Source organism: Podarcis erhardii, assembly GCF_964252035.2.
Source record: "Podarcis erhardii genome assembly, chromosome: 8".
Classification (NCBI taxonomy): Eukaryota; Metazoa; Chordata; class Lepidosauria; order Squamata; family Lacertidae; genus Podarcis; species Podarcis erhardii.
Window position 1 is genome coordinate 37,947,124 of NC_138499.1, and position 10,749 is coordinate 37,957,872.

Genomic DNA, 10,749 nt, shown 5'->3' on the forward strand with positions numbered 1-10,749 from the left:
CAGGCTTGTTTGATCAGGCCTGCTGGGCTCAGTGGGGCACCCCGCGCCCCCAGCACAAGTCAGGTAGCTCGAAGCACGGGACTCGCTTTGTGTATGTGTGTTAAGGCAAGGCTGGCCCAAGACATTTTGGCACAATTGCAGCTCCATCCCCACCAGGGAAGAAGGGGTGAGGAATCAGGAACAAAGCAGGAAAGGATGTTGGCATTGGGATCTGCTGTCCCCTGTGGATGCCGCTGCCTGAGGCAGTCACCTCAGCTTGTCTCATGGGTGCCCTGGAATAAAGATCTACATCAAGATCTGCTGCCCCCTGTGGATCCTGCTGCCTGAGGCAGCTGCCTCAACTTGTCTCATGGGTAGGCTGGCCCAATGTGAATGTCTAGCTGCCAATGGAGTGCTGAACTTGGGCTCAGCTCTTTCATACACACTTTAGCTGATGAATGTGCCCCATATCAGTGGCGTAGCGGGGGTGCAGGGGGGGCCGGCCGCACCGGGCACAACATCTGGGGATTAGGGTTGGGGGTGCAAATCCACGGGTTAGGGGGCGCAAATTACTTGCCTTGCCCCGGGTGCTGACAACCCACGCTACGCCACTGCCCCATGTAGAGATGGACTTGCTTTATAGATCATAAAGGTGTACATGGACATAAAGAAAGGGGGGACCTTATAGCAACATTGGTCTTTGAATCACATTAATATATTTTGAACAGCATTTATCTTTGTCAAGTTCACTCACTAGAAAAATAGTGTGACTAAGGTTCTGCAATTTCCCATAAGTTCTATAAAGCAGTCTCATGACAAGCGGCAAAGTTCCTCAAATTTCATGCGTGTTATGCATCATTCAAATAAGAACTTTCATAACAGCAGCTGATTTCTAAAGGTCATGGATTTCTAGAAGCAGCCCACTGTTGATGTCAGTTCATTTCCACAGTATAGCTCTTTTCGATAATTCTTTTTCACACATGAAACAAAAAATTGATTTCATACTTACAATATTGCATCTCAATTTACACCAGACCAAGTTTACAATTTTGTTATTGACTTTTAATGTCCTAAACCAGTGATTTTCAGTCTGTGTGCCATGGCACCCTGGGGTGCCTTGAATGATGGTCAGGGATGCCATGAGCAACACTGTCCCTCTCTCCTTACCTGCCTCCTCTGACACCCTCTTGCATCTCTGCCTCCCAAAGGCTTGCACAGCTGTTTATTGCATCAGCCCTGGCTGTAAGTTCTGCAGGTGAATGGTGCCTCTGAGAGCCACCTCTCTTTGGGGCAACGGAGGAGGGGCAGCTCAGAGACCAGGGATGGCAGCAGCTGCTGCCCAGAGGACTCCCAAGGAGAGAGGAGAGGAGGCTGAAGGAACACTCCACAAGGGAGGGTGTTTGACAAGGGTGAGAGGCTGCCAGCTCTGGAGGCAAGGGGTGACATAACTGGGCTCCTGAACCCCACAGGGCTGCCACAGAAAGAAATGTAGTTGGTTAAGGAATCCGTGGATTCAAAAAAGGTTGCCCTTAACAACTTGGACGCCTCCCTGATATATCTTTCCATTCATTAAGTGATTTGGATGAGGGCCTCCTGTTGTGTTGCAGATTGCTGATGTTCATATTGAGCAGGGTCTTTTCTGAGTTGTTGCCCAGCTTGTAGAATCCTCTCCTTTCGGAAAGAAGATAAGCACCAGCTTGCTAAAAAACATACTTATTGGCCCAAGCATCTGATGGTTGTTGGTTATTGTAGATACTGCTGTCCTCTGGATTTAATGGCAGATTTTATTTAATTTGTTCTGTATTATTCATGGAATCAATTTAATGAAAGGTGCTATAGAAGTGTATTCAATAAATAAATAAACTTCCTTCATGATCAAATTATATCACAGTTCTGGGGCACCAATGTTTTTGTGCAGGAGATATCAGTTGTATTTGATGCGGAAATGATGATATTAAATTTTGAGTGTCATGAGAAAATGCTATTTATGTTAATCCATTACTGGATATTGCAGTCAGAATTACATTTTTCTTAGAAGAATCTGGATTTTTCTTACAAAAACTGAACTCTGGGTTGTACCCATTGAAATTGTCCCATCATGCAATGGGGCTTTCTCTCTCTGTGCACTCCCCAATTCTGTTCTTGGGGTTCTCCCAACTCTCCAGAACAGATGTGGAAGAGGGTACACAGAGAGGAGAGGAATTTCCATTGCACAGTCAGAAGTCCTTGTGCTGATGGGATGACTTTGCACGATACTGCACTATTTCATTATGATCAGCCTTCCTGGTGACTCATCCTGAGAACTAGCTTCCCTGCCTTCAGTACTTGAAATTGTATCTCTAAACATCTTTCTTGTCCTTCAGAAACCTCTGACATAGTGCATCTCTGTCACACTAGAAACTGTAGTGTTCATCATCATCATCATCATCATCATCATCATCATGATAAAAATCTGAACTACCGTAATCTATTGGGAATGTTTGGTCAGAAAGAATTTGGTGTTTACATGCTCTTCAGTTCTATAAGTCTTGTGGAATTCAATTTAATACCTATTTGCATATCTTCTTTCTCCTTTATTGTGTCCTGTCACCCCTTTTCTTTCCCTCTGATTCTGAAACTAGTTTTCTTTGCTTAAGAAATTTCTGGTGTTTCTATTTCCATTCCCATTATTTAATAATGCATTCTGTTAAATATTTTACATCACTGAGTATGCAGCTCTTGAGTGAACCACAAACACATTGTAACATTTGTGGTTTGAGTATGTCACATTTGAACTATTCTACCACCACAAAAGTGAATTCAGGACACTTGTAGATGGTTTATTTTTAAAAGTCTGTTCAGTAAACCCACAGTCTGAGGGAGGCTTGCGTAAATATTTATTCAATGATTTTAGCTACATGCTAAATTTATAGATGTGTTCTATATATAAACAACATGCAAATGAGGTGGGCAACAAAAGCCTGTGGTTTCTTGTGAAAAATAACACAATATAACACATATATATGCCATATATATATATAATTGCAGGCAAATCTCAATTTGCTAAATCCCAGTTTTTTCAACGAGACTTTCGGGTGTATGATTAGACTTTCAGCCTGAAGTTGGAAACACTGAAACAAAAAACATCAAGGACAAATGCAAATAGGATCTATGCCAAACTTTTTTCTTCCTTATCTACCCGCAGGGACAAGGAGACAACCTGAATATTAGAACTCATGCAAGCAACCCCAGATTCAATCATTGGCATCTCCAGGATCATACAGCCTTTCCCAAACTGGCATCCTTGAGATGTTGGATTCACATGAGGTCTAGCCAGCATTGTCAATGGTCAGGCATGATGGGAGCTGAAGGGCACCAGCTTGGGGAAAGCAGGAAAGAGCTGGTTCTGAGACCTTGGATTGCTTGCTGCTAGAGTAGGCAATACTGTGCTCAATGGCTAGATAGTGTGACTGCTATAGGGGACGTTTTGATATTCTAGCTTCACTAACAGAACAAGTCTTCCCTGTCTGTTGCTGTGAGTCACAGAGAACCTAATTACTTGCGTTTTAGGCCTCACTACCCTATAACTGGGACGCGGGTGGCACTGTGGGTTAAACCACAGAGCCTGGGACTTGCCAGTCAGAAGGTCGGTGGTTTGAATCCCCATGGCGGGGATTCCCGTTGCTCGGTCCCTGCTCCTGCCCACCTAGCAGTTCAAAAGCATGTGAAAGTGCAAGTAGATAAATAGGTACCGCTCCGGCGGAAAGGTAAATGGCGTTTCTGTGCGCTGCTCTGGTTCGCCAGAAGCAGCTTAGTCATGCTGGCCACATGACCCATAAGCTGTACGCCGGCTCCCTTGGCCAGTAAAGCAAGCGCCGCAACCCCAGAGTCAGGGGTCCCTTTACCTTTTAACCTATACAAAATACACTCAGCGGTGGGATAGTTTGTGCTTTTCTTAATTAGTTTCTGTTTCCATTAAATTGCTGCTAATGTTATTTTGGCCTGGCCTTACGTGTACAAGAAGACAGGAAGAAACGTGACAAAGTGGAGGAACAAAAATGACTGGAGGTAGAAGTTGCACTACCTTCCACTACCTTTTCCTTGCAATCGTTTATCATGTAGGCTTTGAAAATATTTGCACAAGGACAGGTGACTTAGCAACCTGAGAGAAATGTAAATACAGTGTTAAACAAAGAACAATGCTGTTGGATATTCATACATTGAAAAGGCCAAAAATAACCCTAGGTCTCTATAACTAAGACAATCCAGATAATGATTCTATGAAAAGAATTACACAAAAGTATACAGTTCCTCAAGCTAACTTACTTAGATGCTGTCCTAAAACTAGGCATTGTTAAAACTACTAATATTAAACTCAACTGAATACTCAAAATATTCTATTTATGAAGCAATAAAAAGAGTGATAATGCTGCCCATATATTATATGTGCATTATATGTGAGTGAAAGTTATTAGCAGTGGTGTGCGGTGAACTTTTTTTTGTAGGGGAACAGTTAGGGCCAGAGGCAGCAGCTTCCAAGGCTGATTGAGTTGGGAGCAGACATTGCATGTGTGAACATCATACCTCCCTCCCTAAGATGGGCAGAAGCTTCTCGGGCTTTGGGAAGGAGGCACCAGGCCACCTGACAGGATGCTGAAGCTCTGCTGCCACCTTCCCAAAGCCAGGTGGGCTTTGAGGAGGTGGCAGGAGTGCTCTTGGACCCTTTAGGGGGCTAGCCTAGTCCCCTAGTCCATTGACCGCACACCACTACCAATGATATTTGTTGTTGTGTCACATCACGCCCACTGTTGTGAATGAAATTTAGTGCAAGATGCTATTAGGCTTGTCAAAAAGCCACAGTTCCATAAAGCAGCAGGTCAACTGCAGTGTGAAAGAAAAGTTAGCACAGAAGTGCTAGCTCTATAAACAGGAAAACTAACCCAATATTCTCCATGTCGGAATGCACCCTCAGTTCTCATACTTCAAGAACATCAGAACAATAACTTTGAACAATTTCACCCATTCACTTCATTTCTTTTAACCAATTCAAAATCAGGCTGCACCACAATCTATTTCAAGATTCCCTGGTCTTTTCCTTTTCTTTTTTGAGAATGGATCCCACCCCCTCCAGAATAAGGGGTCGACTGTGATATGACTTAGTACAGTGGTTTTCAAAGGGTATTCCAGGAGAGGATGGCAAGTGTGGCATGAAGATTCAAGGACAATCAAAGAAACATTGAAACGTATAGTATAGTATAGTATAGTATAGTATAGTATAGTATAGTATAGTATAGTATAGTATAGTATCAAAAAAAAATTGCAGAATATGGATAGATAGCTTTTCAAGCACTGTTCAGAGCTGGTTTGTTTGTTTGTTTTGTTTCCCAATGTATGTCCTAAAAAAACAAAAAACAAAACAAAAAAAACACCAGTGTGGCACGAGCAAATTTTTATTCTGAAAGTGTAGCCCAGGGGAAAAACCAATGGCTTTGTAGGATACAATATTTTTAAGTCCAGAGTTCCCAAATATATCCATCTGGTTTGGTAAGTGAACTCATTTGAGAAGAGAAGGTCCTTTGGGTGTTCGCATCCCCGGCTGTGTAACGTTTGAAAGCTGAAACCAATTCCTTAAACTGGGCCTAGAAGCAAATTGGAAACCAGAGTAACTAGCACAAACTAGTTTGAATAGGTGCCTGCATCCCAACACAGTGGAAATGTCCAGCAGCTCCATGCAGAGTGAATTGTAGTAACCAAGTCTGGAATATGCAGACACATGGACCAGTGTAACAAAGTTTGGCAGGGAGAAGGGGGGAGGGGACTATTATTAGCCAAAGATAGAAGAAGATACACTTCAGAACAACATTGACTTCGTTTTCAATGCTCCCCCAGATTCTTTGGTTGATCAAGATAACAGAGATTCCATCAATCAGGTACATGTTTCTATCAGGTGCATGACATTCCCTTACCCAGTGCTTTTCCCCCTAGAAAAATAGGTGCCGGTACTCACCATGAAGTTGTTACAGTAAATGCCACACTATTTAACAACAACAACAACAACAACACCAAAATAGGTGCCAGTACTGCGTCCTTTTCAGTACCCCCTGAAAAAAATACAAACTGCCCTTACCAGTATTACGTACCTCCATGTTGTCTATATCACATCCTAGTCTATTCTCCCTCCTCCAATTGTCCACAAACTTCCAGCACTGGTTCAGGACTGAGACAGTTGCTCCTGGAGGCTTATCGATGCTGTTTAACTTAGGAAAGAGGGTCAATTAAATTACTATAACCATAGCTGCACCTAAAAGCCTGTGGACCTGTCTTCACAGTGTTTATTACAGAGGAGCAATGATAGCTCATTTGTTCTGTGGCTTTCTCATCACCCACAAACTATTATTTATATAGTCATGAATTGCCGTTTCCATCTGCCACACAGTAGAGAAATTACAGCATGTTGAGGAAAGAAAGGAAAAGCACAGCAGGTCATGACAATGCACTTACTGCTGCTTTCTGCATCACTATAAAAAGAAACAGGAATTTGGACCCTGTCAGAGAATCAAAGACAGGAAAGGCCTATCAGGAAGTGGGCAGAGAAACATGCTATTACCGTAACTAAAACCTCAAGTGGAATTTTACCTCAAGACACAGTAATGGGATTATGCAATCATTCTTCCCTGTCTCTTAACATTTTTGTTTGCATGTTTGAACTTCATGTTTATTGATTGATTGATTATTTTATATCTCACCAGTTTAGCTCCCAAAGATACTCAACATAGTATGATAAAAATTCCTGGGCCAAGTATTAATTAGTTTCCTATTTAAGTAACCCACCTAATCTATAATATAAGACTATAAGAACAACAACATTGCTTTTCCAGATCGGGTCATGTTTCATAGAATGTAGCATTCTGCTTCTGTGAGAGTTCAGCCAGACACCCCTGGGCATCTGGAAGATATCAAGCAATGTTTCATGGCAGGCTGCAACAAAAATAACTATATTTCCAAAACAGAAGCTGACTTTCATTTTATTGAAGATTGGGCCATGAGAGTATGATGTAACACCATGAAACAAAAGACTACAGTGGGGTGTACATTAAAGACTAAATTAGCCCATGAAACTAAAGAAGCTAGAAAAGTAGGGTATAAATATTTTAGAAAACAATAAATACTTTGACTTTTAACAATGCAGGATTAAACGCAACCAATATGGAATGGTGTACCTGTCTATAATGACCTTGTGGACAGGGGCGAGGTTAGGTAACTTTCAACTCTGTGTTTGAGAAGGGGATGCGGCAGGGCACCAAGATATGGTTTGCCACAATGTTTGAACATAGCCACTGCCGAAAAAGAATAGAATCATAGACTTGTAGAATTGTAGAATTGAAAGGGACCACAAGGATCGTCTAGTCCAGGGATAGGTAATAATAATAATTTATTATTTGTACCCCGCCCATCTGCAGGGGCGCCGACTTATAAAAAATATTGGGGGGGGGCCCATACCGGGGTCCTGCCCCGGGAAGTTTTCTAAATTTTAGATGAAAATTAGTGAGTTTTAAAGTTTTTTAAAAGTATTTTAGAGTCATATGATCAACATTAGAACCCCGAAAACTCGACTCTCTATAACTCCACACTCCGGGAAACTCGACAAGCCTGAAACACTTTTTGGCTTTGAAAAAAGAAACAAAACATAAACACGCATGGTATTTTCGTAAAAAGCTAATTTAATTTACAGTAACAATTATGCTTATAAACTATTACAGAGCAGTGAATATATAGCTCTGAAAAGACTGAAATGATATTTAAATAAATCCTAAACTATCATTAAAAGAATAAAACATAAAATATTGCTGTCGCACAATAATAGCACTTTGATTAATAAGTGAAATAGCTAATTTAAGCTTACTTTGAATAAGGCTGAGGGTTTATTAAATAAAAATAATATCTCAAAGTTAATGCTTTAATACAGTTAATAAAGTTAATACAGTATGCCTAATACTGTATGTAAATACTGTAATACTGTATGTAAATAATGGGCTTTAATTGGGTCTTACACCCTAAAAATATTTAAGTATTTGAAAATAACTAATACAGTACTATAGTAATATATGTAATATACAGTACTAAACTAGTACTAATATTTCGAAACTGAAAATTTAACATTCTGTATGTATTTAATTCTCTATTTTATAAAGATTTTTAATATCTGACAGTGAGTTTGGAGTAGCCCAATGCAAAAATCCTGAGGATCCATGTGGATCCATGCTTTGTAACCACGTTTTTGCACCACTGTGACCCTAGGCAACAGTGGGTGCGTGATTTTTTTGGTGCAAGATGTAGCCATGAACATGCTATGTGATCTGATGGTGAATTTGGGGTGACCCAATGCAAAAATCCTGAGGATCCATGTGGATCCGTGCTTTGTAACCACGTTTTTGCACCATTGTGGCCCCAGGCCACAGTGGGTGCGTGATTTTTTTGGTGCAGGCTGTAGCCATGGACATGCTATGTTATCTGATGGTGAATTTGGGGTGACTCAGTGCAAAGATCCTGTGGATCCATGCTTTGTAACCACGTTTTTGCACCATTGCAGCCCCAGGCAACAGTGGGTGCGTGATTTTTTTGGTACAGACTGTAGCCATGGACATGTAATGTGATCTGATGGTGAATTTGGGGTGACCCAATGCAAAAATCCTGAGGAGCCATGTGGATCCGTGCTTTGTCACCACGTTTTAAATGGGGAGGGAAGGAAAAACACAGAAGGGACAAGAAGCACAAGAGAGGTGTGCGGAGAAGCAGCTGGCTAAGAATGCAGGGGAGGAGTTTAACGGGGTGGGGGGGAGGAAAGGAAGGCAAAAGTCCCCCCCCCCCAAGCCAGCCCTCTCTCTCTCTCTCTCTCCCACCATGTTTTTTCGGCTGCCTGCGAGTCCCTAGAGCACGGAGAGGAGGAGGAGGTGGGCTGGAGCCTGCACGCAGTGTGACTAGGAAAGAATTAGAAGGAAGGACTCGATCCTTTCCTTAACCCTCTGCTTGCCAGGAGGGCAGGGGATTCCCTGCTCTTTGTTGAGTTTGAGCAAACGCAGCAACAGAAGCGGGTGGGCAGTAAGACCCTGAGGCAGAATGCAGGAAAGCAGCAGCTTCCGCCTTCCCTCCGCCCGACTGCCCGATCTTATTTTTGCCTGATTTTTGCCTATTTTTGCCCCTGCGCTCCGGCGAGTCAGCTCCAGGGACCACACATTCGCTCAATAACACGCACAGACATTTCCCCTTACTTTTTAGGAGAAAAAATCTGCGTGTTATAGAGCGAAATTTACGGTAATAATTTTCTTAAATTATTGGGGGGGGCAGAGCCCCCCCAAACGATTTTTTGAGGGGGCTCGGGCCCCCTCAGGCCCCATGGAGTCGGCGCCTATGCCCATCTGGCTGGGTTTCCCCAGCCACTCTGGGCGGCTTCCATAAAAACCAAAAATACACTAAAATATCACAGATTAAAAACTTCCCTGAACAGGGCTGCCTTAAGATGTCTTCTGAATGTCAGGTAGTTATTTATCGCTTTGACATCTGATGGGAGGGTGTTCCACAGGGCAGGCGCCACTACCGAGAAGGCCCTCTGCCTGGTTCCCTGTAGCTTTGCTTCTTGCAATGAGGGAACCGCCAGAAGGCCCTCGGCACTGGACCTCAGCGTCCGGGCAGAACGATGAGGGTGGAGACGCTCCTTCAGGTATACTGGGCCAAGGCCGTTTGGGGCTTTAAAGGTCAACACCAGCACTTTGAATTGTGCTCGGAAATGTACTGGGAGCCAATGTAGGTCTTTCAAGACTGGTGTTATGTGGTCTCGGCGGCCGCCCCCAGTCACCAGTCTAGCTGCCGCATTCTGGATTAGTTATAGTTTCCAAGTCACCTTCAAAGGTAGCCCCACGTAGAGCGCATTGCAGTAGTCCAAGCGGGAGATAACTAGAGCATGCACCACTCTGGCGAGACAGTCCGCGGGCAGGTAGGGTCTCAGCCTGCGTACCAGGTGGTATACAGGTGGAGCCCTGGATACAGAATTGACCTGCGCCTCCATGGACAGCTGAGTCCAAAATGACTCCCAGGCTGCGCACCTGGTCCTTCAGGGGCACAGTTACCCTATTCAGGACCAGGGAGTCCTCCACACCAGCCCGCCCCCTGTCCCCCAAAAACAGTACTTCTGTCTTGTCAGGATTCAACCTCAATCCATTAGCCACCATCCATCCTCCAACCGCCTCCAGGCACTCACACAGGACCTTCACCGCCTTCACTGGTTCTGATTTGAAAGAGAGGTAGAGCTGGGTATCATCTGCATATTGATGGACACCCAGTCCAAACCCCCTGATGATCTCTCCCAGCGGCTTCATATAGATGTTAAAAAGCATGGGGGAGAGGACGGAACCCTGAGGCACCCCACAAGTGAGGGCCCAGGGGTCTGAACACTCATCCCCCACCACCACTTTCTGAACACGGCCCAGGAGGAAAGAGAGAAACCACTGTATAACAGTGCCCCCAGCCCCCAGCCCCTCAAGACGGTCCAGAAGGATGTTATGGTCAATTGTATCAAAGGCCGCTGAGAGATCCAGCAGAACTAGGAAACAACTCTCACCTTTGACCCTAGCTCGCCGGAGATCATCAACCAGTGCGACCAAGGCAGTTTCAGTCCCATGATGAGGCCTGAATCCCGATTGGAAGGGATCCAAATGGTCCGCATCCTCCAGGCGTGCCTGGAGTTGTTCAGCAACCACTCGCTCAATCACCTTGCCCAAGAATGGAAGATTTGAG

At 43.8% G+C, this 10,749-nt stretch overlaps 1 long non-coding RNA gene across 1 annotated transcript; it reads left to right on the forward strand.

Moving 5' to 3' along the window:
* The first annotated feature begins 45 nt into the window (after nt 1-45).
* Nucleotides 46-1,842, forward strand: LOC309349134. Its single transcript, XR_014159747.1, has 2 exons — nt 46-452; nt 604-1,842. It is a non-coding gene; the product is annotated as an uncharacterized lncRNA (long non-coding RNA).
* Nucleotides 1,843-10,749: the final 8,907 nt, after the last annotated feature.